Genomic DNA, 24,031 nt, shown 5'->3' with positions numbered 1-24,031 from the left:
GCCAACCCCACACCTCAGGTGGGGGAAGCGAGGTGCAGCACGACCCCGGGCACCAGCCATCTTGCAGATGGGGATCCCTGCCCAATCACAGTTAGGCTCCTGCCCCCCTCCCACAGGAGAGGAGCAGGCTAGGGGGTACCCACCCCAGGACAGGGACCTATTTGTCCCTGCCCCTGCCCTACCTGTAACGTCCCTAAATTCAGTGTTTATGGGCACCCTGATCCTTCCTTCCTCAGATCCCAATAAGAAAAACAAGAAAGAAGATCAAGAAAAAGAAGACCCGACGTGCAGCTGCTAACAACAGGACAACACCAACTGACTTAGCCCCAGCCCTACCGGCCTGTCAATCCTGGAACCTGCTCCTGCTGAATCCCGGCGACTCCTGCGGATAGCAACCTTGGAACACCCGGAGGACCTGCCTGCCTTGACCCTCTAACAGACTGGGACTCCCATGAGCAGAGGCTCTGCTCCAACAGCAATACCCCTGGTGCCAGCCAGGAAGCGCAAATCCAACCCACCCTGCACCCGCTGAACCCGGCCCGTGCCCGAGTGATCCAAGACCACGAGGACATCCCCCCCCGCAACTGGGCCCCGAAGCCCAGTGCCCAAAGACGCTCCTCGATGACCCAGACAAGGCCTGCAGCCTCAGAACCAGGGACCCCTCCAACCACGCCCAGCTGATGTTAAGATATCCAGACACCAAAAGACACCCCTGCACCCGGTACCCTGCGGCTCCCTGTGCCTTCCTTTGGGCTACCTACCTTTTCTCCAAGATCCCAACTTACCTCTCGAAGTAGTGGTCGCACCTGAAGAATCTCCTTCCCCGAGTCTGCAGCCTTTGTTCACTTTTTAACTGTCCCATTGGATAACATTGAGCGCCCGAAGGCTCAAAAGCAAGATGGCCACTGGCAGGCCGTAGGGAGAGGTCGTGTTTCTCTCCTCTCCCCACTACAGAAGAAATGGACTAGATAAAGCACACCAGTCTATCAAGAACAGAATCGATAATTCCCTGGAAAACATAAGATATGCTGCTCAGCTTTGGAGATAGCAATACAAAAAAACTGAACTTACCTTTTGGCTATTTTGCAGATTCCAAAGCATTCCCCAGTAAGGACCCGGCCGACCCGGATCTCGTGGAATATCAAGGAGAGTGTGGAGCGCAGACTGTCTCAATCCTTGCTCCTCTTGGTAGAGATTGCTGGCTGGGGCCGGTATCACTGGCGTAGGGCGGCGACATCGTGGAATGTAATGGCTCCGAAACCGCCAAAGAATACTAGGGAGGATAAAGAAAAAGCTGTCTGGAGCGGTACTGATGCTCCAGCAGCTAATTTACGGGCGAAGAAAGAGCTACGAAATCAGGAGGAGCGGGTAACTTCCCGTGATATTGAACACGGCAAAACTGATGAGGCTACTGGAGGGGCGACTCTAACGGAGAAGAAGGAAAAAAATAAGGAGAAACCGCTTCTTAGCAGGAGGAATAATCCTGGAGCCAAGACCACTGAGCAGCCAGGTTTGAGGCAGCCTTCAGTACTCGAGGCGTTTTCACCTGCAATGGCGGCGAATGCAACCTTCAGAGCGATGCCGGGTGGTAAAGTGACGGCCGCCGCGTCAGCTCAGCCTCCGTGCCTTAATGTCCCTGACATTCTTCTCTCTGTAGCACAACAGAGATTAGACAGTGGCGATACTCTGGGAGCAGCCGCGGCTCTCTCTACAGGTACGGGAGCGGCAGGCTCACAGGGGGCAGTACAGCGCTTGGGGGAAGACTTGCCACTCCTTGCGCGGAACGGTGTGGAGCCCTTAGCTGGAGGGGGAGAGTGTACACCGCTAGATGGAGAAGGTCAGGCTGTATGCGCGTTATCACTGACCCCAATAACTCCGGAGAGAGCACGGATTACACAGACAGTGCAAGAGCAGGGGTATGAGGCACCCAGGTCACCCAGGTCGGTGAAGTCGAATTGTGAACAAACAGATGCAGCGGCTAAAATGAGTAAAACGACCACGCAGGCAGAATTAACTGATGAATGTCTCCAGAAGACAGGTGATAATTTAGGAGTTAATTTACAGGCTGCTGGAGGTAATTTAGATAAATCTGTCAATGACTTGGGGCACAATTTGGGGATTGGGGTCGGGGTATGGAAGAGCAGAATAGATCCGGGACTCTGCCTCTCTCACTGATGCTTCCTCAAACCCAGATTGATGAGGATGTCATAGACCCTGAGCTGAAAAATGGAGATCCTAATCTGCCCCCTGTATTAACCCTGGTTCACCTAGTGATGACTGTTTTTACTCTGTGAATGAGGGTGAAGAGGAGGACGAGAGGGGTACGGGGGGGGGGGACTGCTTCCATATCCGCTTCAAGCCCTTCAGATGCGGAAAATGATTTAATAGCGTCTGGGTTAGTCTCAGATTCATTAGGCACCTCAGGTTCGGGAGAGGACACTGTTCAAAGATCACCTTCTTGCGGAAAATCAAAAAATGTAATGAAAAAGCGACGGAGTAAAACAAAAATGGCTATAAGTCCTCTACATACAGAGGTGGTATAAAGACTGGATTGGGACTATTCTGCGACATCGCAGTTGCTATTGAGCTATTTAGAGGTGCATTCCCGGAGATGACAGGCTGGAACTGGGAAGTAGAAATACAACGTGCACACAGATTTCCATTTGCACAGAGTAACGGAAACTCGTCAGCCAAACCTAGAGCAATACTCATATATGTAGGTAACTATCTTTTGAGGGAAGAGATCATGGCAAAGGTAAAACCTCAGGCTAAATGTAGGTATAAAGATGTGGAATTTTTTGCCAGGCCTGACTTCTGTCATACGACAGTAGAAAGGAGATGGAGAATGCGGGAGTTGATCATGCCATTTCAAAAGATAGGATGTGAGGCATATCTAATGTTTCCTAGCCGGCTGAAAGTGGTAAGAGATGGTCAGTTTAAGATTTTTTACTCTGAGATCAAGGCTCAAGAATTCCTGACATGGTTAAAAGAGAATATGTCACAGGCTGATAAGGAACGCACAGTGGCTCTGGCATCACAAAGAGGCAAAAAAGATATAGATAGATGATTATAGATGCTTTTGAAAGGAAAGGAAAAGAATATACATTAGCAGGGAATTGAGGGTGGGAAAAGGGATGTGTATGTATTTAGGGACTTTGGTGTGTACAAGTAGGCATAGTGGCAGGGGAGGGGGGGGGACACACGAGAATCCCACAAGGTCACAGCTGTCACACATAGGTCCTGAGAACCTATTTGCCAGTAGGGGGGGTGGGATCGTCAGGGGGAACCCAGGGGAGGGGGAGGGTGTGTGGGGGGGTGAGGGGCACAATGCAAGGATTTACTACAGAGGAACAAAAAAGAGAAATCAGAAGATGTTGAATAATAAACAAAAGTGGAATTTATGTTTGTCTGATACAATGTTTGAGTTGAGGGGTGCAATAAGGTTTGTCCAACCATTTGATGCTTTCTGATGGCTATTCAGATAATGACATGGAACGTATGTGGTTTAAATGATAGACAAAAGAGGCAGAAGTTATCTACTCTATTAAGAAGTATGAGATTGGATTTTTTACTTCTGCAAGAAACACATATTCAGGCATCTGAAGTACATTTGCTGGAACAATTGGGGTTTGCAGTCTTAGCTTTTTCAAGACAGGGTTCTATGAATAGGGGAGTTGCAATATTATCAAGACAGAGGGGCATCACTATTAGGAAGAAACTGGAAGATGCTTGGGGGAGATGGGCTTTGGTAGAGTGTTTAGTAGGGGAGGAATGGATAACCCTCGGTTCTATTTACGGCTCGACAGGGGATGATCTGGAAATTTTTGAACAGTTATATGTAGAGCTGGCTACTTGGGCACCCTGTGTTTTTCTCGGAGGAGATTTTAATATCAATGGAGCAGGGGGGCTGGGATTAGGCTTAGGACCTCCTGTAAGATATCAAGGAAGAAAGAGAAGAGTTTTTCGAGCAGTTTGCTCTTTGGCAAGGAATAATGGTTTACTAGATATCTGGGACGTCCTAAAGCCAGGAGAGAAGGGATATACGTATTACTCTGCGCCTCACAGGGTGAGTGCAAGATTAGATTATTTTCTGGTTAGTAATACCTGCACTTCAAATTTACAGATTGAAACGTTACCACGCTTACTGGCGGACCATAATCCTATGATTATAACTTTAACAGTGACATCAATCTCAAGTGGGGGTACAGTCTGGACTTTCGAGAGAGCACTCCTAGAAGATGAGATGTATATCCAGCATATGATGCGGTGGATTGAAGAATACTTGGCAATAAATAGGGGTACTACAACAGAAGGCATGGTCTGGGACAGCTTCAAGGCTGGAGTGCGGGGGGAGACCCTAAGCTATAGTGTAAATGAAAGGAAGCAGGAACAACATAGAAACCAAACACTAAGAAGAGAGATACTTTTAGCCGAGGAAGAGTTGAGCGAATGTGCAGCAAATGCAGCAAATGCGGCAACTACACCGACTGGTAATTTAGTGGAACTTGCCATGATTAAATTAGCTAAGATAAGAATGGAGGCAGAGGAATATATAGCATCCAAGGCAGCAAAAATATATGTGGCAAACAGGGAGAAATGTCATGAGGTTAGCGAACGGGTAGGCCGAACGTTAGCAGTGCGAGCAAGGCAAAAAGTAGCGATAGGGGAGATAAGTGCGATTAAAGATAGCTCTGGGAAGGTGGTGACAGATACCCAGGAGATTAGAGAAGTCTTTAGACAATTTTACAAGAAGTTGTACGAAGAGCAGCAAGGGAAGGATATAGGGGAAATAACAGCATATTTGAACGACACTCCAAGGATGGAGTTGGAAGACCAAGAAAGACGGAGATTAGACAATCCACTAGACCTACAGGAGGTTGAAATGGCTCTTATGAGTCTCCCTTCTGGGAAAGCAGCCGGACCAGACAAGATACCGTTAGAGTTTTATAAGGTTTTCTGGAAAGTACTTGGGAAGGATATGGTGGCTACTATGCAACAGGTGCAGATGGGTGTATCAATACCAGGCTCATGGTCTGCTGCAGAAATTGTTGTCATTTTAAAGAAAGGAAAATTATCCACGGACCCTGGGTCATACAGACCAATAACTCTCATGAACATTGATACAAAGGTCTATTCAAAGACATTAGCAATAAGATTTGCGAGCGTTATAACACCGTTAGTTACCATTAATCAGCATGGATTTATACCAGGGCGTGGAACCACCCATCATATGCGGAAACTTATAACTCTATTTGATAAAATGGAAGTCACAGGGGACCAGATTGCGGTGTTGCTTTCAGACGCCGAGAAGGCATTTGATCGGGTCTCTTGGGACTATTTATGGAGTGTATTAATTAGGGCAGGATTTGGGGGGAGTTTTGTTACTGCAATAAAAGCACTATATAGAGATCCGGTGGCTGCTGTGAGGATAAATTCAGGATTAACTAAATCAATACAAATTAATAGGGGAACTAGACAGGGCTGTCCGTGCTCCCCCCTGCTGTTTGCCACGTATTTGGACCCATTGATTCGCAGGATGGAAATGAATGAGAATATAATCCCAGTAAATACGCATAGGGGGGATTGTAAGATACTTCCATATGCCGATGACGTGGCTGTCTTAACACCAGTACCCACAGAGGTTATTAGGCAGGTGGAAATGGAGGCCAAGAAATTTGGAAAAGTATCAGGGTATTCCCTAAATACCAATAAGACTCAAATAATTAAAAATGCTAAGGCAGTATGCCAGGATCAACGGGTGGTTCAGTCAGGAGTGTACCTTGGAATTACAATTATTGCGGATTTGGAGAAGATAGTAGAATTGAATATAGGCCCCATTATAACTAAAGTTAGTAGGGATTTAGATAGACTTCATAACCTTCATCTCTCGATAGTTGGCAAGACAAATATTATTAAGATACTCATCCTTCCAAGATTTTTGTATATTTTTAGGGCAATTCCGCTTATGTTTGATAACTCTTGGTTTAAAAAACTAGAAAGTATGATTAATAGATTTATCTGGTCTAAAGGAAAAACTAGGAGAGCATTAAGATTCATGGCATTACCAAGAGAACGAGGAGGTTGGGCACTACCGGATTTGAAATCTTATTACTGGGCTGCTGCCTTACAATATATGGCTGGCTTGATGGGTGGAGCGGAGGCGGAGGGGGAGGATGAATTAGGAACACTAGCAATATATGGCCTTTTGATGGGGGAGGAGGTAAATAATATATTTCTAAGACACTTTGATACAGCCTATTTTAAGAGGACTCGCTTTAAGACTATCATGGCAGCATATAGCATCTGCAAGGCCTTTAGTGAAAAGTATGGTTTGGGGAAAATCAATAGCTATAAAAGAATGAGGAATAACCCAGCATTTCCTGTAGATATTTTTTCTGATGCAGTTTTTGTGATATGGCAGAGAAAGGGAATTATGAGGGTTGGAGATTTGATGGACTCCCAGGGTATTATGCAGTTTGTTGAGATCCAGGCGAAATATGGTATAGAAACAAGACATTTTTTTAAGTATCTTCAAGTAAGAAGCTCCCTGGCAAATAAAAGGGGGGGTCGTAGTGGATTTGAGAAAAATGCCATACTGGAGGTGATACAAGAGGGAGTTACTTGCACAATTAAAAAGTTTTATGCTGAACTAATTAAAACAAGACAAGATGATATGGATAAGTGGGGGGAAAGTTGGCAAGTAAGCTGGAGGTAGAAGTGGAATGCTTTAAAACGTCATTAGAGCTGGGTCAGAATGTTTTATGTTCTGCAGCACTGCAGGCACAGCATTATAAGACACTTTATCGCCCTTACTACACTCCGGCAAAAATTGCGCAATGGGGGGCGATCACTGGAATCAACTGCCCAAGATGTGGAAGTCTCCAGGCTGACATAGTACATATATTCGCAACTTGTCCGCATTTATCCATGATATTGAAAGAAATAAAGAAGTTTGTGCAAGGAGCTTTAAAAATAAATGTTAAACTACCCCCCCGATAATACTGCTGGGGGTGAATTCAGATGATATTCAGGGAGAAGGATGTTATTTTATTTTTGTAGCAATGGCTGTACTGAGATTATGTATTGCTTCAGCATGGCTTGATCAGGCACCACCGACATTTCAACAGTGGCTAGCCAGGATTTTAAATATATATAACTTGGAAAAAGCAATCTATGCCAGAAAAGGTAAAAAGGGGAGGAAGCTGGGATTGAAAATATGGGAGCCAATATCTAAGTGGAAGGAGGAACCATAAGTTATTATGCTGGTTTAGGGGATGGATTGATTAGTGGTATATGATGCAGGGTTTCTTAGCCCTGTATTAAGTCCAGTGCCTTCTTTTGCTTTATAGTTTATTGTTTATTCGACACTATTTAATTTCTCGTATGTATTGTATATGTTTCTCTGTATATGTTTCTCTGTAGAAAATTATGCCTGATGAGGTTTTGATGAGGATTTGTTTAGAAAATATGACTGATTGTATATAGTGATGAGCTCCACACCCCAGGTTTAGGGGGAAAAATGTGTCAAAAACCTAATAAAAAAAAAGGATAACATTGAGCGCCCGAAGGCTCAAAAGCACCCTGCACCCAGCCGCCCGAGTGCCGCTAGAAGTGCTACTACTACCCTACTCTACTTTTCCACTTGCCCTGAGTAAGTGACCAGGAGCTCAGCTCCCACAGCCGCGTGGCCTGCCTGCTTGCTGCCACCAACCGCAGGCCCCCTACCCTCCATTGGATTGCATTGGGCCTACCATCTCTGCACCCGGCTGCCCCTGTGCCGCTGATGATGTAACTACTGTACCTTTCCAACCCTGGGAGATCCCGGAGTCAATGCCCAGAACCTTAACTTCACCAGTCGAGTACTCACCTGCAAACCGATAAGTCGCTTCCTTCCATAGGATAACATTGACTGGTTTGACTCGAAAAATCTTCTAAGTGTGAAGATTTGAAACTTTAAAATATTCACCTAAAATCAGCCAAATGATGAATTCCAAAGCACTCACCTGTGATCAGGAGAGAAGCCAGTACTGTACCTTTTAGCCCAGTACTGAACCGCAAAAGTAATCCTAACCGTGTTTACTAGTAACCTGAATTTTCTCCATAGGAAACCATTGACTGCTTTTCTGTGAAATTTCTGTGAAATTTCTGCTGTCTATTTTTGCAAACTTCAAATATTCCTTAAAATCATACCAACTACTGAAACGTGATTACTTACCTGTCTTAAGTAGAGATCCCAGTGCTGGACCTAGGAGCACCGTACTGGATTGCAAAAGTAACGAAGAGTATACTTTCCTCCCATAGGATAACATTGCTGTATTTTCATTGAACATTGCTGTATTTTCATTGAAAAGTTTCTAAGTGTGAACTTTTAAAATACAGTTATAGTCTTTAAAAATCACTGCAATAACCAAAACGCTTTTACTAGACTGTTTTCAGCTTAGGTCCCTGGACTGAATCTAGGATCCAGTCCTGGAGTTCCAAAAGTAATCTATAAAGTAATCAACGGCATTTATGTAGAAAAACCCATTGAGCTCAATGTTAAATTGTGTTTAGAATTGTGTTGCCAATTGCAACCACTGTAGCTATTGTACTTACCAAGTCTATTGCCTTTCTGCAAAGTAATTACCTAAAGTCACTCATGTTGAGAAAAGTATTTTTTGATACCTGTTGGTTCTACAAATAAAACAACTATATATTTTGATATAAAAACAATTGGCCTAGAGTTCAGTTCTTGAGTGTGTGAAACCTTTTGCTGACTGAGTGTGTACAACAAATGCTTTACACTGTCCTCTGTTACTGCCTTACTGCTTGGCCAAGCTACCAGTTTAGAGAGTAAGGTCATATCTGACTTTAACCTCTGTTATACCTCTGGAGATTGAAGACTCTATACACACTATACATTATTCTGGTCCAGTATATATAGAGCCACTTGCTTACATTGGTGGATCAGCGGTGGGATACAAACTTGCATTTGTTGGACTACTTGGTTACCATCTGATCACACAACAGAACTCATAAATTGCCTTTAGAATTCTGAAATTGTTTTTTCCAAAATACTAAAAGTCTGGTAGGGCCTTGCTTAAGTTCCATTAGAATTTTAGAAAAATAAAAGTCACTATAGTCAGGGTAGAGGGTTAGAACGGTCAGGTTAGAATGTCTTAACAGAACCCAGCTATTAGTGAAGATAACATCATGGATCTGGTGGCTGAGGAACTCGACCTCACACCTTACTTACACTTGTCCTTCAAGGAATTGATTGATTGATTGATAGCTTTATTTCGATATGCGTATATCATAAAAGCATTACACAAGAATATATAAAAACGACATATCATACTCATAGACTGTACAAACATCATAGTAAAAACAGAATAAATAGATAACTTAGTTAAGAAAAGCATTAAATCGATAGGGACAGTCTTTTGAGACGTATCAACCAGGCCCATTTTAAAAATTTAGACACAGCACAAACAATAGGGGGGGCAGTATTAGTCAATAAAATGCGTAGGGCCTCAGAATGCTTGCGAATACCCAACTCGTTGCAGAGGGGTTTAAGCCAAACAGATCTTGGGCGCGCATAATCTGGACAATCAAGGAGAAAGTGCGCCACAGTTTCGCAACAATCAGAGCAGAGCGCACAGAAGCGTGATACCTGATTTTGCAAGTTCCATCTAGAGAGGAGGTCAGCTAGAGGTAGAGTTCCTAGTCTGAACTTGATGTAGAGAGCCCGATCCATTGGAATGGTGATAATGTCCAAAAAGGGTTCAAAGGCAGTGACATCTTTAATCCTTAAAAATGCTGCGGTGGAATTGCAGTGGTGATGGTTGCTCATAAGCTTAGTGGACACCCAACCCCAGTATATTTTTTTCAGGATCTCCTTTGGGGGGGCTGAGTGAGTAAGCCAACAGTTGCCCAGACCTAGTTCCCCAAGCAGGTATTTAATGTCCCTGAGCCACTTGATCTTTGACCAACCAACCGAATGCATTATCTCTGCCAGCCCATCTGCATAGGATTTAAGTTCCGGGACTCTCCAAAGACGTGCCCACAGTAGGAGGGGCCGCAGACGGGCCAGATCTTTCAATGGTTTACAACCCACATCCATAAGCATCGGTACAGTCGGGGTGCTCATCGGGAGTGCCATCAAATCTTTAATAAATTTGTTCTCTGCTCTGGACAAGGACTCCAAGCAGCCCAGACCCCATAGCTCTGCTCCATATAGCGATGCAGGTACCGCTCTAGCCTTGTATATATCAATGATTGGTGATACACAATGTTTCGATGATGTGCTATACTCCTTGAGCAGGGCTCCCCCCACCCTTTTATGGGCCAGTGTCATTTTAGTGATATGGGGTACCCAACTCATGCGGTCGCTCAGCCGAATTCCCAAATAGTCAAATTCGGCGACTTTTTCCAGCGGGATCGAATTTAAGATAGGGGGACACCCCAATTTCCTGGGAGGGTTCATTACTAAGTATTTAGTTTTTTGTACATTAATAACAAGACCTCTCATTGAACAGAAGTCCTGGAACCGATTCAGGAGTTTTTGGAGGCCCTGGGGAGTTTTCGAGATGAGAAGGGTGTCGTCAGCAAACAACAAAGTTGGAATTTTAACATGACAGAGTGTGGGGGCGTCTGCTGGATCTTCAAGCAAGTAGTCAACCACCCCATTCACATAAAGCGAAAAAAGGGTGGGTGCTAGGACGCAACCCTGCCGTACACCCCTCTCTACCTTGATCTTGTCAGTCTTCTCCCCATTCAAGCCCCATCTAACCTGAGCATAGGTGGCTTTGTGCAATTTCATTAGGAGGTCCACGATGTATGGGGGCATCCCAAGGCCGTACAGCACCCTCCAGAGTTCCTCCCGGGGGACAAGGTCAAAGGCAGTCTTTAGGTCTATAAAGGCCAGATAAAGACTGCCCTTGCCCAGTACCACCACCTTCCAGTACAGTAACAGGAGTCTGAAAACTTGTTCAATGGTTCCTGTGCCAGTACGGAACCCAGCCTGCATCTCGGATAGTATATGGTTTTCGTCTACCCATGAGAGGATCCTACCCAAAATTGCTTTTCCCGCCACCTTCTGGGTCGAGTCAATCAGGCTTATGGGCCTATAGTTTCCAGGTAGATCCCGATTTCCTTTTTTAAATATTGGGACTACCTCGGCTCCTTTCCAGGACTCTGGAACCAACCCTCCCCCCATGATGGCATTGAGGAGAGCGGAGACAACACCCCCCAGTCACCTGGATGAGCACGAAGAAGATCCCCTGGTAGCCCATCCGGGCCTGCTGCTTTTAGTGGAGTGAGGCTTTTAATTATATTCGTAACCTCTTGGGCTGAGAAAAGAACCATATCTCTATCAATAGGATAGGAAGGGAGAATGAATTGGTCGTTAAGTGGGCCTTCAATAGCACAGTAAAGACCCAAGAAGTGATCAAACCATGCCTTGGCAGTAATAGTACACGTCCTCATGGTATCATCAGGACGCTTCCTACTACCCACCAAATTCCCAAAACTTCTCGCATTTCTCCCGCGACTGGCCGTCAGGAGTTCCTGCCAGAAGTTATCTTCCCACTCCTTCTTTGCGGCATTTTGACATAGTAAATATGACCTTCTGGCCTCCCTGGTCCTTTCTTGGGATTTGGATTTAACTGCAGCAACCAGCAGAGTCTTCGCCTCTCTGCACGCGCGGTTAAACCACCCCTGTCTAGCCCAAAAACCTGGTCTCTTTCCCTTGGTGCTACTTGGGACAGTAAAAAGATCACTAAGCGCCAGGGTTAAGGTACAAAATCTTGGAAGGACGTCCCCCACCCCACACCCCCGGGGATCAAGGTTACCCACTGCTGCCGCTAGGCTTTGCGATATAAAAAGTAATTTCTCAGGTGAGAGGGACAACTTGGCCCATTTAAGCCGACGACCACAGTTCGAAACAACTGACATATCCGGGACTGAGGAGCACAGATTGGTCCTACCAGAATCGTCTGAACACCAGTTGGACAAGGTAAGTGATAGAAGGTTATGGTCACTATCTACAGTAGGTATAATGACCATATCCTTAACAAACGTCCACAAATGAGTGTGCAGAAGAAGATAATCTATCCTGGAGGAGTGCGCAGGCCTATTGTAGGTATGAGCTCCCTCTTTATCGGAGTTGGTCCTACCATTAAGTGCCCTCAGGTCAAACTCAGATGTTATAGAGATGACCTGGAGCGCCACTTCCGACCATTTCTTGATTGGACTAAGCTCTAAGGCCGGAATGCCCCACCTATTGTCGACAACCTCTTGATCCTCTAAAACTTCAAGGCCAAGAGGCTCAAAGGTGCAATTAAAATCCCCCCCCACCAGGGTACAATGCTTGTATGGCGATGCTCGTAGCAGGGCTTCCAACCGTGCTATAATGGGGGATTCTCTGCCTCCCTTTACACCTCGGGCATAGATGTTAAATATATTAAGAATGACCTGGCCCTTAGGATTTTTTAGTGTGATATTAAGAAGGTCGGGACATTGAGTATCGTGCTCAACCACCCTACAATTGAGTGCGGTAGCTACCCATACAAGGAGGCCTCCCGAAGGACGGCCACGACCGCACTCTGTTTGTACCGCTGGTATGTGGTGGGATGAATATCCCGCCTTATGAGAAGGCTCCCTGCACCAGGTTTCCTGGAACAGACATATAGAATAGTCCTCCACCAGGGCGTTCCAGTCAGGCATTGGAAGTTTCCTATCCAGCCCGGCCACATTCCAACTAAGAATCCTAAGGAGTGGATCCGTCACAGTCGGGATGCTACCGGCCTCGATGGTATTAACCAGATCTATAACTTCCACCAAGGGACTGGTGTACATAGACTCTGTCGGAATCTGCACCATCTCTAGTTCCCTTGCGCCACCTAGTACCTTATGCTCCCTAGAAGCGGGCGACGAGATAGATTCAACAAAAGAATTTAGATTCCCGCTATAAGGGGTACCAGTCGTTCTGTTGGGTGTTGTGGTCCTATTGTTAACCTGACAGTCAAGGGATTGTCACTGCCCCCTCCCTAAATCATTCCACACATCCACAACAGAGGTGGACTGGATGGTAGGGTAAGTAAGGTTCTGTATGGGATGGCCTGCAATCCCTGGCCACAAGCAATTTCCAGGGCCGTTCGCCTCAACAATCAGGGAGGTCAAGACACAAGAGGGGCGCGGGTAGAAAAATGTAAGGTCGACTATACCAATGCCTCCCTTGCCCGTGCACCAGCCCTGTCTCGTAATCCACCCCACCACCCTTGGATCTTGAAAATTAATCAAAATACAGTCCCCCCCCAGGTTTTTAGTGGTAGAGCCTATCCAATCTATTCGCCTCACTCCCAGAATGAGACCATCTACGTCCCCAGGCAGCGGCCGATTCACCCTTAACCAGTGCATGGTTTTGTTCTTAAGCGTCTGGAAGGATTCTCTCTGTCCAGATAGAAGAGGTGGGACATTAATCAGGACCGCTGCATAGGGGAAGGAGTCAGGGGTGAGGTTCATAGGGGGTGTCTTATGTGGGGGGTTTTTCAAGGGTGGTGGGGGAGGTCTGGGAACAGACGGGACAGGGCGGGGTAACGATTTGATCGTTGTTGACTGGTTTACAGTTCCTGGGGCAGATGATACGACAATACCCTTTTTGGTACCCTCCGATCCTCCTCCCTCTGCAGTACCCAGCCGAATACTGCTAGGCATTGGCTGTTGCAAGACAGATTGGCCCGTTGATGCAATGATGGGTGCATTTGCGACAATACCTAGTGGTGCTGGATTAAGCGACTTCGAGGGTCTCTTTGCCAATCCACCACTAGTTATTACAGACAGGGGCGAGTTCAGATGTTCCCTTTGACCCTTAGCATGTGATGGGGCTTCAGCAATGGTCTTACAGCTGTTAATGCCCTCCTGCCTTAATTGTGTTTTTAATAGTGCCTTAGTCGAGAAGAAATTGTCAAAAGTAGCCTGCTCAAAATGGTTTAAGCGGTCAGCAAGCTTTATGATGCGTTCTTCTAGTGGAAGCAATAGGGACCGTAATAAGCGTTCTACCTCGGGAAGCAAGCTAGTCAACCACGGCTGTGTGTCAACTGTTACCGTCTCTCTATCTATAGAGGTGGGTAAACTAGGATCTAAGTTGCCAGAAGGTGTAGTTACCCCCTCTAGCGCGGGTTCCCCCCCTCGACTCTCTACAGTAGCTGTCTTGCTAAGATACATGCTTTTGTTAACTTTCCTTAGTTTATGGGGTGGTTTAGGGGGAAGGCTTTTCCTAGGTGTATGGTTACCTTTCCTTTTGAGACCCGGCTTTAAGTTGGTCAGTGGAGCACCTACCACAGGTAGGGGGATTGGGGTTGTGATAGGACTTCCACTTGCACGGGAGACAGACGAATCACCCACGCTACCCTGATTGTCCCCATTCGTGCTTGCATCTTGACCCAGATTACAGAAATCAGGTAGTTGGAGTGAGGACAATGGTGTTACTAAAGCAGGATAAATTTGGCCAGAGCGCTTGTCCCCCGAATTCTTTAACAGTTCAATTGATAGTCTGCGCTCTGCGCGCCTCTCAGCCAGCGATAGCTCTTTGTCAACAGGATTAACGGGGCGATTGAAAAACTTGTCCAAGGGACCAACCACAGATTGGCCAACATCGGCCGTTGGAGACCTCAGGACTGGACCATTGGAGTGGTCCGGCATGTTGGGACGTTGAAAGCCCGCTTGACTGTTAGCTAGTAGGTTTATGCAAAGATCAGCGGAGTGGCCCAGCCCGGCCTCCAGCGGCCCCGGACGGCCACAGACGGTCCCGCCCTTGTCCCGGGCTTCTCCCGGCACGCTCCCGCACGCTCCCGCGTAGCGGAAGCTCCGCGGACCTAAGTACTATGGGCACTGTTGTCGTTGGCTGATAAGCAAGGGGGCGTGGCCAGCGGGGAGAGCAGCCCAGGTGTTGCTTGATGGGCGCGCAGGGGCTCCTGGAGACTGGAGTCCCTGCCTAACAGCAAGCAGCCCCGCTGGTCCGGCCGCCACTCCCGCGCTCCTCCCAACAGACGCCTGAGACTATCAGGCTCCTCTGCCACAGACGCGCTGCGGGACCCGCGAAGCGGGTCCGGCGAGTCACCAGGTCACCAGGTCACCGGGTCACCAGGTCTCAGGAAACAGCGAGGAGTCAGGTATGAACAGCAAACCAAACGGCAGAAAATCCAAGAGGGGAGTGATCTGAGCTCACGTGGGTGTGTGGTTTGAGCTCACGTGGGGGTGTCAAGGAATTAAGGTCCTTATGTAAAATAAAAAAGATAGTCATGGGCCTGCATGCAACCAAACAAGGGCTCCAGAAGCCCCTGGCTGAGTATGCAAAAGGCCACCCCTCTGAACAGGGTGACAACCAGTCAGAGGAAGAAGAAGAAGAAGAGGAGGAGGAGGAGGAGGATAATAATCCACCCCCCATCTCTAGAGAAGTAAGGGTCCTCATATCCTTAACTACAAGAGTCAGCTTCTGGGAGCCTGGGAACCACACAGGTGGGCTAGGCCACAGCGAACACATTGGGGAGAGCCCCAATGAAGAGGACAATTTCTTAGCAAAGTTGGCCCAGAGATTAGATCTAGAGTCCAGACTCCTGGCTCTGGAAAAAGAAAGACAAGAGATGGGTTTAGCCTCCATCTCTGGTAGCAGCAATACCAATAATAATGATAGAGAGCAATCTTATGATCCTAAAATCCCCAAAGGGATTGTCCCTACATTTGAGGAAGGTGATGATTTCACCAAGTGGTTCACAGCCTTTGAGCTGTCCTGTGATATGAGAAGATTAAAGAAACCTCTCTGAGGGGCACTCCTGTGGGAACTGTTCTCTGGTAACTGCAATGACAGGCTTCTGACCCTCTCTGGGCCAGATGCAGGGTCCTATGACCTAATGAAGAAGACTCTGATTGAGGATTTGGTCTCAGTACTGAGGAGTACAGAATTATGTTCAGGGGGGCTCACAAAACCGAGACTCAATCCTGGATAGATTTTGTAGGCTACTCAATAAAGACATTGGATTGTTGGTTAACTGGACACAATGTGCATGATTTTTCTGGACTTTACAATTTGTTTATGAAGGAACACATTTTGAGTAATTGCACAAATGAAAAGTTGCATCAGCATTTGGTAGACCTAGGTCTAATTTCTCCCCAATAATTGGAGAATAAGGCAGACCATTGGGTCAAGACTATGGTGAAAAGGGGGGTGACCAAAAGAAGGTGGTTACAAAACCTCCCCAGGGAAAAGGTGGTGAGAATCCATCCCCAAGATAAAAAGTCTGAGTCTTCAAAAGGGCCCCAAAAACCTGTACAGGTGGATGGGTCCCAAACTACTCCCTATGTGCCTCAGCCCTATAGGGGGAAGAACTTTGATCCTAACAAGGCCTATTGTAACAACTGTAAGAAGTTGGGACATTTAACTGTAGACAAAAACTGCCCCTATAACAAAGCCCCTAAGGCATCAAGTACAGCTACTCCAGGGACAGCAAGTCTACAGATGGGATCAGAGGATTGCCCAGAGCAAATCTGGGAATACACTCAAGCTAATCTAGTCTCCTGGGGGGAAGTGGAGTTTGTCAATGTAGCTGGGTTACCACCCAACTTGAAAAAGTATTTGCAATACCCCTCTATTAATGGAACTAGAGTAGAAGCCCAGGGGAATATAGGTGCCAGTGTCACTATGGTGAAAGATATACTGGTTTCCCCAGAGCAATACTTGATTGGGAAAACTTACCCAGTCACCAATGCTGACAGTGGTACCACTAATCATCCTATGGCTATGGTGACACTAGGTTGGGAGGAGGTTACTGGCCTGAAACTAGTAGTGGTCTCTCCACAGTTACCAGCTGACTGTCTGCTTGGAAATGACCTGGAAACTTCAGCCTGGGCTGAGGTTGAGCAAGTAACCCATGCAGCCATGCTGGGTATCCCTAGACTGGTGTGTGTGTGCAAACCAGACCACAGAGCAAAAAGAAGGGTGAACAAGTAGGCTTGGAGCCTGAAAGTATGGCCCAACCAACCAAGAGAAAGATCCAGAAGACTGGGGGACCAGCATCTACACAGCAAAACCCCCAGGCCCCCTCTCCTCAGGGAGAGGACTTGGAAACCCTAGAGGGAACTGAGCCCATGGAGCTTGAGCCTTACCAGGTTGAACTCTTGGGCCCAGGGGGACCCACTAGGGAAGAGCTGTGCCAGGGTCAGCAAGCCTGTCTCACTCTTGAAACCCTGAGGCAGCAATCTGGTTCAGAAGCACAGGGAGATGTCAGTGGTACCCACAGAGCTTATTGGGAAGAGTGATTACTGTATGCTGATGCACGACATCCCACTCCTGGAGCCACCAGGAGAGTGGTAGTGCCACAGAGGTACAGAGAGTTCCGCCTAACTTTGGCTCATTACATCCCCTAGCTGGACATCTGGGGCAAAACAAAACTTGGGAAAGGCTAGTCAGTCACTTCTACTGGCCCCAGATGCAGCAAAAGGCGAAGGAGTTTGTGAGCTCCTGTGTTACCTGTCAGGCCTATGGCAAGACAGGTGGCCACCCAAACTCCCCCCTGATACCACTGCCAGTGGTGGGGGTCCCCTTTGAAAGGGTAGGGGTGGATATTGTGGGTCCACTTGAGCCTCCCACGACCTCAGGGAACAAATTCATTCTAGTAGTAGTGGTTCATGCTACTAGGTAGCCTGAAGCAATTCCCCTTAGGGTTACTACAGCTCCTGCAGTAGCCAAGGCCCTCTTGGGTGTCTTCACCAGGGTAGGGTTTCCTACGGAGGGGGTTTCAGACAGAGGTTCCAACTTCATGTCTGCTTACCTGAAGCACATGTGGAAGGAGTGTGGTGTGCAGTACAGGTTTACTACCCCATACCATCCACAACCAATGGCCTTGTTGAGAGATTCAACAAGACATTGAAAGGTATGATCATGGGACTCCCTGAAAAACTCAAAAGGAGGTGGGTTGTCTTATTGCCATGCCTGCTTTTCGCTTATAGGGAAGTGCCACAGAAGGGAGTAGGGTTTTCCCCCTTTGAACTTCTGTTTGGCCATCCTGTAAGGGGACCGCTTTGTCTTGTGAAAGAGGGTTGGGAGAGGCCTCTCCAAGAACCCAAGCAAGACATTTTAGACTATGTGTGTGGCCTAAGGTCCAGCATGGCTGAGTATATGGAAAACCTAGTTACCATACGCACCAAGGCTTAACTTAGTTGCACACACTTCACCTGGTGTTTTAAACACCACAACTTAAAGGTCAATATCTTAACAGTATTTTCCAATGTTTATTTCTGAGATTTTCAAATTATATATGCATTATTCATTGAACTCATTCACAATTATTCTTCATTGTGCATTACAATGTCAATATATCAGTTCAGTTCAATTCATACGTCTTTATTTCGATTAATTCATCATAAAAGACAAAGATAAAAATATACCTAGACATCTACCTTTAAATTTTTACACAATAATTTTAAAAACATTTAAGCATAACAGTAAATACTTAGGCATATCATCAGATGCTTAAAAAACTATTAATTTCAATATAAGATGCAGAATGTAATATGCAAAAAGGGTGCCGCTATCAGGGTAAAACAGCAGATATTACATAAAAACAATTAACAGCGAGCTCAGAATATGTTTTAAAACAATTTAAATGACTACTGTTTGGCCTTTATCTAAGTGGTTGACTCTAATTATCCATGTCCAGCCCAGGAATTTTGCTACAGCAATTACCACTGGTTCCCTTGTGTCAGCCCTCATAATCCTTAGAGCCTCCAACCCCACCCGCGTTCCCATGTTTCTACAAATTGGTTTAAGCCATTTGATTCGGGGTGCAAGATAGGCAGGGCATACAAAAAATATATGGCCAAGAGACTCCTTCTGGTCCTTGCAAAAAGGACAAGACTCATTCACCTGTCCTTTCCATTTTTTTGTAAAGGATCTTATTGGGAGCGAGCCAATCCTAAACTTCCTGTCACTACTCTTAGTGATTATATCCCAGTAGTCTTCTAAGGATGGATCAAGTTTGTGTTCCAGGAATCTACCACTCAGAGATGAGGTGTTTATCAAGTTAATATGTTTTTGTCGTACTGTCAACCAGTATAATGCCTTAAAGTCCTTTTTTGATGGAAAAGAATTGTTAGCCGGGCCAGACCATAGGTAACTCAAACCTATATTCTCTAAAAGCAGTCTTACTTTTTTAAACCAGGGAATATTACCTGAGCCCACCAAAGATCTTACATCCAAAATTTCTTTGGCAAAAAGTGCCAGTTCAGGGGTAGTCCAAATTCTCCTCCATAGGGCCACTGGTTTGAAGTGTGCCTCATCATCAATTGCATGGCAGCCCAAATCCAATAAGAGAGGCTTCAAGGCACTAGAAGGGGGTAGGCACACTAGGTTTCTAAAGAATTTATTTGGGAGTCTAACTATCGGGGAAAGGTCCGCAAAAGCCCAGAGGTCCGCGCCGTACAAGATTGCTGAACTAATCTTGGCATTATAAATTTTCAAAGCGGGACCTATCCTTTTAGTTAGAGAGGTTCTCTGTTCCTTAATTAAACACCCCGATAACTGCGCAAACTTAAGGGAGAGAGTATCGATCTGGGGTTTCCAGCTTAGCCTACTTTCCAAAACGACCCCTAGATATGTCATAACATTTACCTGCTCTAATTTGGAACCATTCATGGTAACATGTGCAGCCACAGGTCTATTTTTGTTAAAACCATGAATTTAGTTTTTGTTACATTCACCTCTAGGTAATTAATGTGGCAACATTCTTCAAATTTAGTTAGGGCAGCCTGGAGACCTTTCTGGGTTTTTGACATTATTAAGGTGTCATCCGCAAACATTAGTAGCGGAAACTTGGTGCCACCTAGGGCTGGTGCGTCAGTTGGAAATGCTGCAAAGTACTGCACCACCCTGTTAATGAACAACAAAAACAGTGTTGGTGCAAGTACGCACCCTTGGCGTACACCACAAGACATCGGGAATCTCTCTGTAACCTGCCCTTGTTTGCCCCATCTGACCTGTGCAAAATTCGCTTCATATAACATGGTTAGTTCCTGGGGCATCCCCATGTTTCTTAAAGCGTCCCATAGCTTAGCTCTCGGGACTAAATCAAAAGCAGACTTGAGGTCTACAAAGGCGGCATAAATAGTGCCACCCCCCAGACTGACAACCTTCTAATAAATGACTATAAACCTAAAGACCTGTTCAATCGTACTAATACATGATCTAAACCCAGCTTGTAGGGGAGATAAAACATCCTCTGATTCCATCCAGCTCTGGATTTTTGCAAGCACCATCCTGGCAATGATTTTTTGGATGGCATCTATCAGACTTATTGGACGATAGTTCCCTGGGACAGATCGGTCCCCCTTTTTAAATATGGGCAAGATCTCAGCCCCATGGCAAGAATCCGGGATACCCGCCCCCCTCGAGATGGCATTAGCTAAAAAAGTTATGTATGGCACCCAATTGATTAGGTCGTATTTAAAAAGATCTGCCGGGAAGCAGTCCATTCCTGGTGCTTTTCCTCCTTGTACCTTTCTTAATGCGTCCTCTACGTCATTCTTATCAAACAATAGGGGTTGACCAGGAGTCAATGGTCTAGGAGAAATATCACCATTGGGGATATCTATTTCTGATTCCAGTCCCCTAAACTGAGACTGGTAGTGCTCAACCCAAACCGCAGGGGACACATGATTAGCAGGGACTTGTGAGTTGGCAGAGTTCCCCCATTTGACTATATGCCAGAACTTGGCCTGGTCTTTCAGCCTACTAGCCTCAAGAAGCTCCTGCCAATGCTGGTCATCCCAGTCTTTTTTTGCCTTGCTTTGGATGTTACGATAGGCTTGCCTTGCCTTCCTAATATCCAGGGTATTTCGAGATTTTATAGCTGACACCAGTAAGCCATAGGCCTCACGGCATAGTTTATTATACCATGATTTCCCTGGTAAATGGAATGGCAACTTAGTGGATTTACCGTTTTTTGTAAACTAGGCTTCCAACTCCCTGAAAAGCTGTTCATGAAGTAAAATAGTCTTCTCATTGATATCTTCTTGGGATTGTAGTGCTTGCAGGGCACACAGAGTACGGGAAACATCATGGGAGATCTTATCTAGGGTTGAGGGATCATCGATTACCCTGACCCACCGTACCCTGCGCATGTCATTGGTAAGCAGAGCCTCCGCGGTAACTAACTCAGTTGGTTTATTACTCTTGAGTCCCCCGTCTATTTTCAAACTCAATAAGAGAGGGTTATGATCGCTCTCTGGGCGATCAGGAATTATCATATCCTCAAGAGCAGACCAATACTCGGCCTTTATAAGGATGTAATCTATTTGGCTTGTGCTAATACCGTTATCAAAGGTTGCCTTGCCAATTTTGTCTGAATTAGAACGCCCATTTACTGCTCTCAAACCCCACTCCAGGCAGAAGCCCATCCACTGTAGGGCTGCTTCTGTCCACTTCTTGATTGGAATCAAATCAAGGTGGGGAATATTCCATTGGGCGTCCTCCGCTGCCAGAATAGTTTCCCCCTCATGGTTTAAGGGTTCAAATGTACAATTAAAATCCCCTGCCACAATCACATAACCGTCCAACCCCACAGTATTAAAAAGGGAATCCAGCTCACTAGAAATTCCAGATCCCCGCCCTCCCGGCTGGCCTCTAACATACACATTTACAATAGGAGTTTCTAATTGATTGGGCCGTTTCCACTTCAAAACAAGTATATCAGGGCTTTCCACCTCAACTTCGAGGGACTTATAATTTAGTGATTGTCTAACCCAAATTGTTAGACCTCCGGACGGTCTACCTTTTTTCCATCTTATCGCTGGTTTGTAAAAATGTAAATACCCAAGGCGATGGATTGGATCCACTGCCCAGATCTCCTGGAAAATCGGGATATCATGGACGTCCACCAATTCCGACCATTCAGCAATAGATATTTTACTTTTTAGCCCTGCTATATTCCAGGAGACTATTTTCACCTTATGGAAATCATCCATTTTATTAGTCTGTTTATGTACCATAACCGGCAAATTAATCCTATTATCCTTCCTTCCCACAGTTATGGTCCCACAATCAGGGGGCCCTGTGATCAATGTCTCTGAACTTTCGCCATCCCTCCAACCTCCCATAGTGTTCACCTGACTAAACTCCTCAAAGTACCCTGAGTTTAACCCTGGAGGATGGCTAGAACCCAATCTAGTCCCAGGAGAATCACTATCAAAATTCATCGCTCCACCATCAGGTTCCACCAACCAGCTTTTGCTTCCTCCTGCTTTTTCCACACCCTAGAACTGGTCCACTATAGGACCACTAGTATTGTTCTCATGTCAGTCCACCCCCTCTAACCCTGAGAGTACCTCATAACGATTTAACAGGGTGAGGTGAAAATCGGCCCTATTATAAGAGTGAAAGCTGTTTGGTCTCATTGTGAAACCGTTGTGGGGATAGTTTATTGAGCATGGGGGAGCACGAACATAGAAATAATTAAGATCAAGCGATTGGATTTCTTCCACACCTCCAGTCCCTGCTTCATAACATATATACCTGACCACCCTAGGATCTCTAAAGTTTACTATTATGCAATCGCCCTCTATATCCTTTTGTCTGTGACCCACCCAACTCACCCTTCTAACATTTAGGATTTCTGCATTTATACAGGCTGGGAGCGTTCTGTTCCTGTTTAACCAGTAAGAGACCTTATTTTTTAGCTCCCTATGAGTTTCCAACTTTTCCTTACTGATCCCGGGAACTCCAGCCAAGATTACTGTGTACGGTACTGACTCAGGGGGGAGGTCAATACAGGGCAACCGCTTATTTACACCCTCTTTACCCAGTGTGGTTTTCCTTTGTGTCGGCCTCTCTCCTACCTGGTCGTGTGTTGCAGGCTGACTTCCTACCTCCTTTCCCGTCCCCTTTTCACCCTCCCTAATATGGTATGCCGGTTTACTCAGATCTGTGCACCGCTCGGCACAGGACAAAATATTCCGATTTTTTGCACTACTAATTACTTCTTGGGAAAAATCCTTAGTGTTGCTCCTGTACCCAGGAACCTGGCTATGGGAAGCTAAAGAGTTGGGACCCACAAAGCCTTCCACTACCTGTTACAACATACTAGAATTTTCTGTTACTATTTTTTCAAGTTTCTCCAGGTTTGTATTAATTAATTTAATTCTCTCCAGGAGAGGTAACATCAATAATTTCACTAGTTGCTCCATTTGAGCTGAAAGACCCTCATTAATATCTTTTACGGCACATTGTACAGGCTGTTGATTAAAATATCGAGTGCTAGTAGGGGGTCGTAGTGGGATGACCGGTGGGAATTGGAACGGGGATTGATCTAGTGATTTTAGATACTTTAGCTGATCTTCCCTTTTGGGGCCCACCCCCTCTCTTTCTTTTGCCCAGCAACTGTTTAGCCTTGGTACATTTACTGACTGGTGAATCAGAAATTAGGTTTGTACCAGGCGAACTGTTTAAAGAGGACGAGTTTGATTCTCTTTGCCTAGTAGGAGGAGAACTGCCAGTAAGTGTCTTCAGTGGGGTACAATCCGCAGTTCCCTCAGATCCTGCCAACATCAGACTGGTACTCTGACTATGGTCTCCAATGGCTACATTTTCCCGTAATGGCTCTGATGTAACCGCAGAACTAATAGTACCCAACGATGAACGATTAGCAAGTAGGAGGTCAAAAGAGAGTCTTTTCTCAGTTATGGCAATCTCTTTTTCAAGTACTGCAGCGGCACTGGTAATAAACTGGTCGAGCGTTCCAGTTATTGTCCCCCCAATAGTAGTAGTTGTAGTCTTTCTACCTTTCCCAGAGCGTAGCGCCATTTCAATGAGCGCTCCGGAGACACAAAGAAAAAAGAGTAATATAAGGAAAAGAAGGGGGGCTACACCACGTTTTCATACAACCTGATCAACATTTAAAACATACGCTTAGTTTTAAAAAAACGTTAACACATAAAAATCTCACTTTACAAGTCCGGAATTTAGAGGGGCGGCCCAGCCCAGCCTCTAGCGGCCTCGGACGGC

The sequence above is a fragment of the Lissotriton helveticus genome, chromosome 2_1 (genome assembly GCF_964261635.1).
Source record: "Lissotriton helveticus chromosome 2_1, aLisHel1.1, whole genome shotgun sequence".
Classification (NCBI taxonomy): Eukaryota; Metazoa; Chordata; class Amphibia; order Caudata; family Salamandridae; genus Lissotriton; species Lissotriton helveticus.
Note: the sequence above shows the minus strand (reverse complement) of the source record.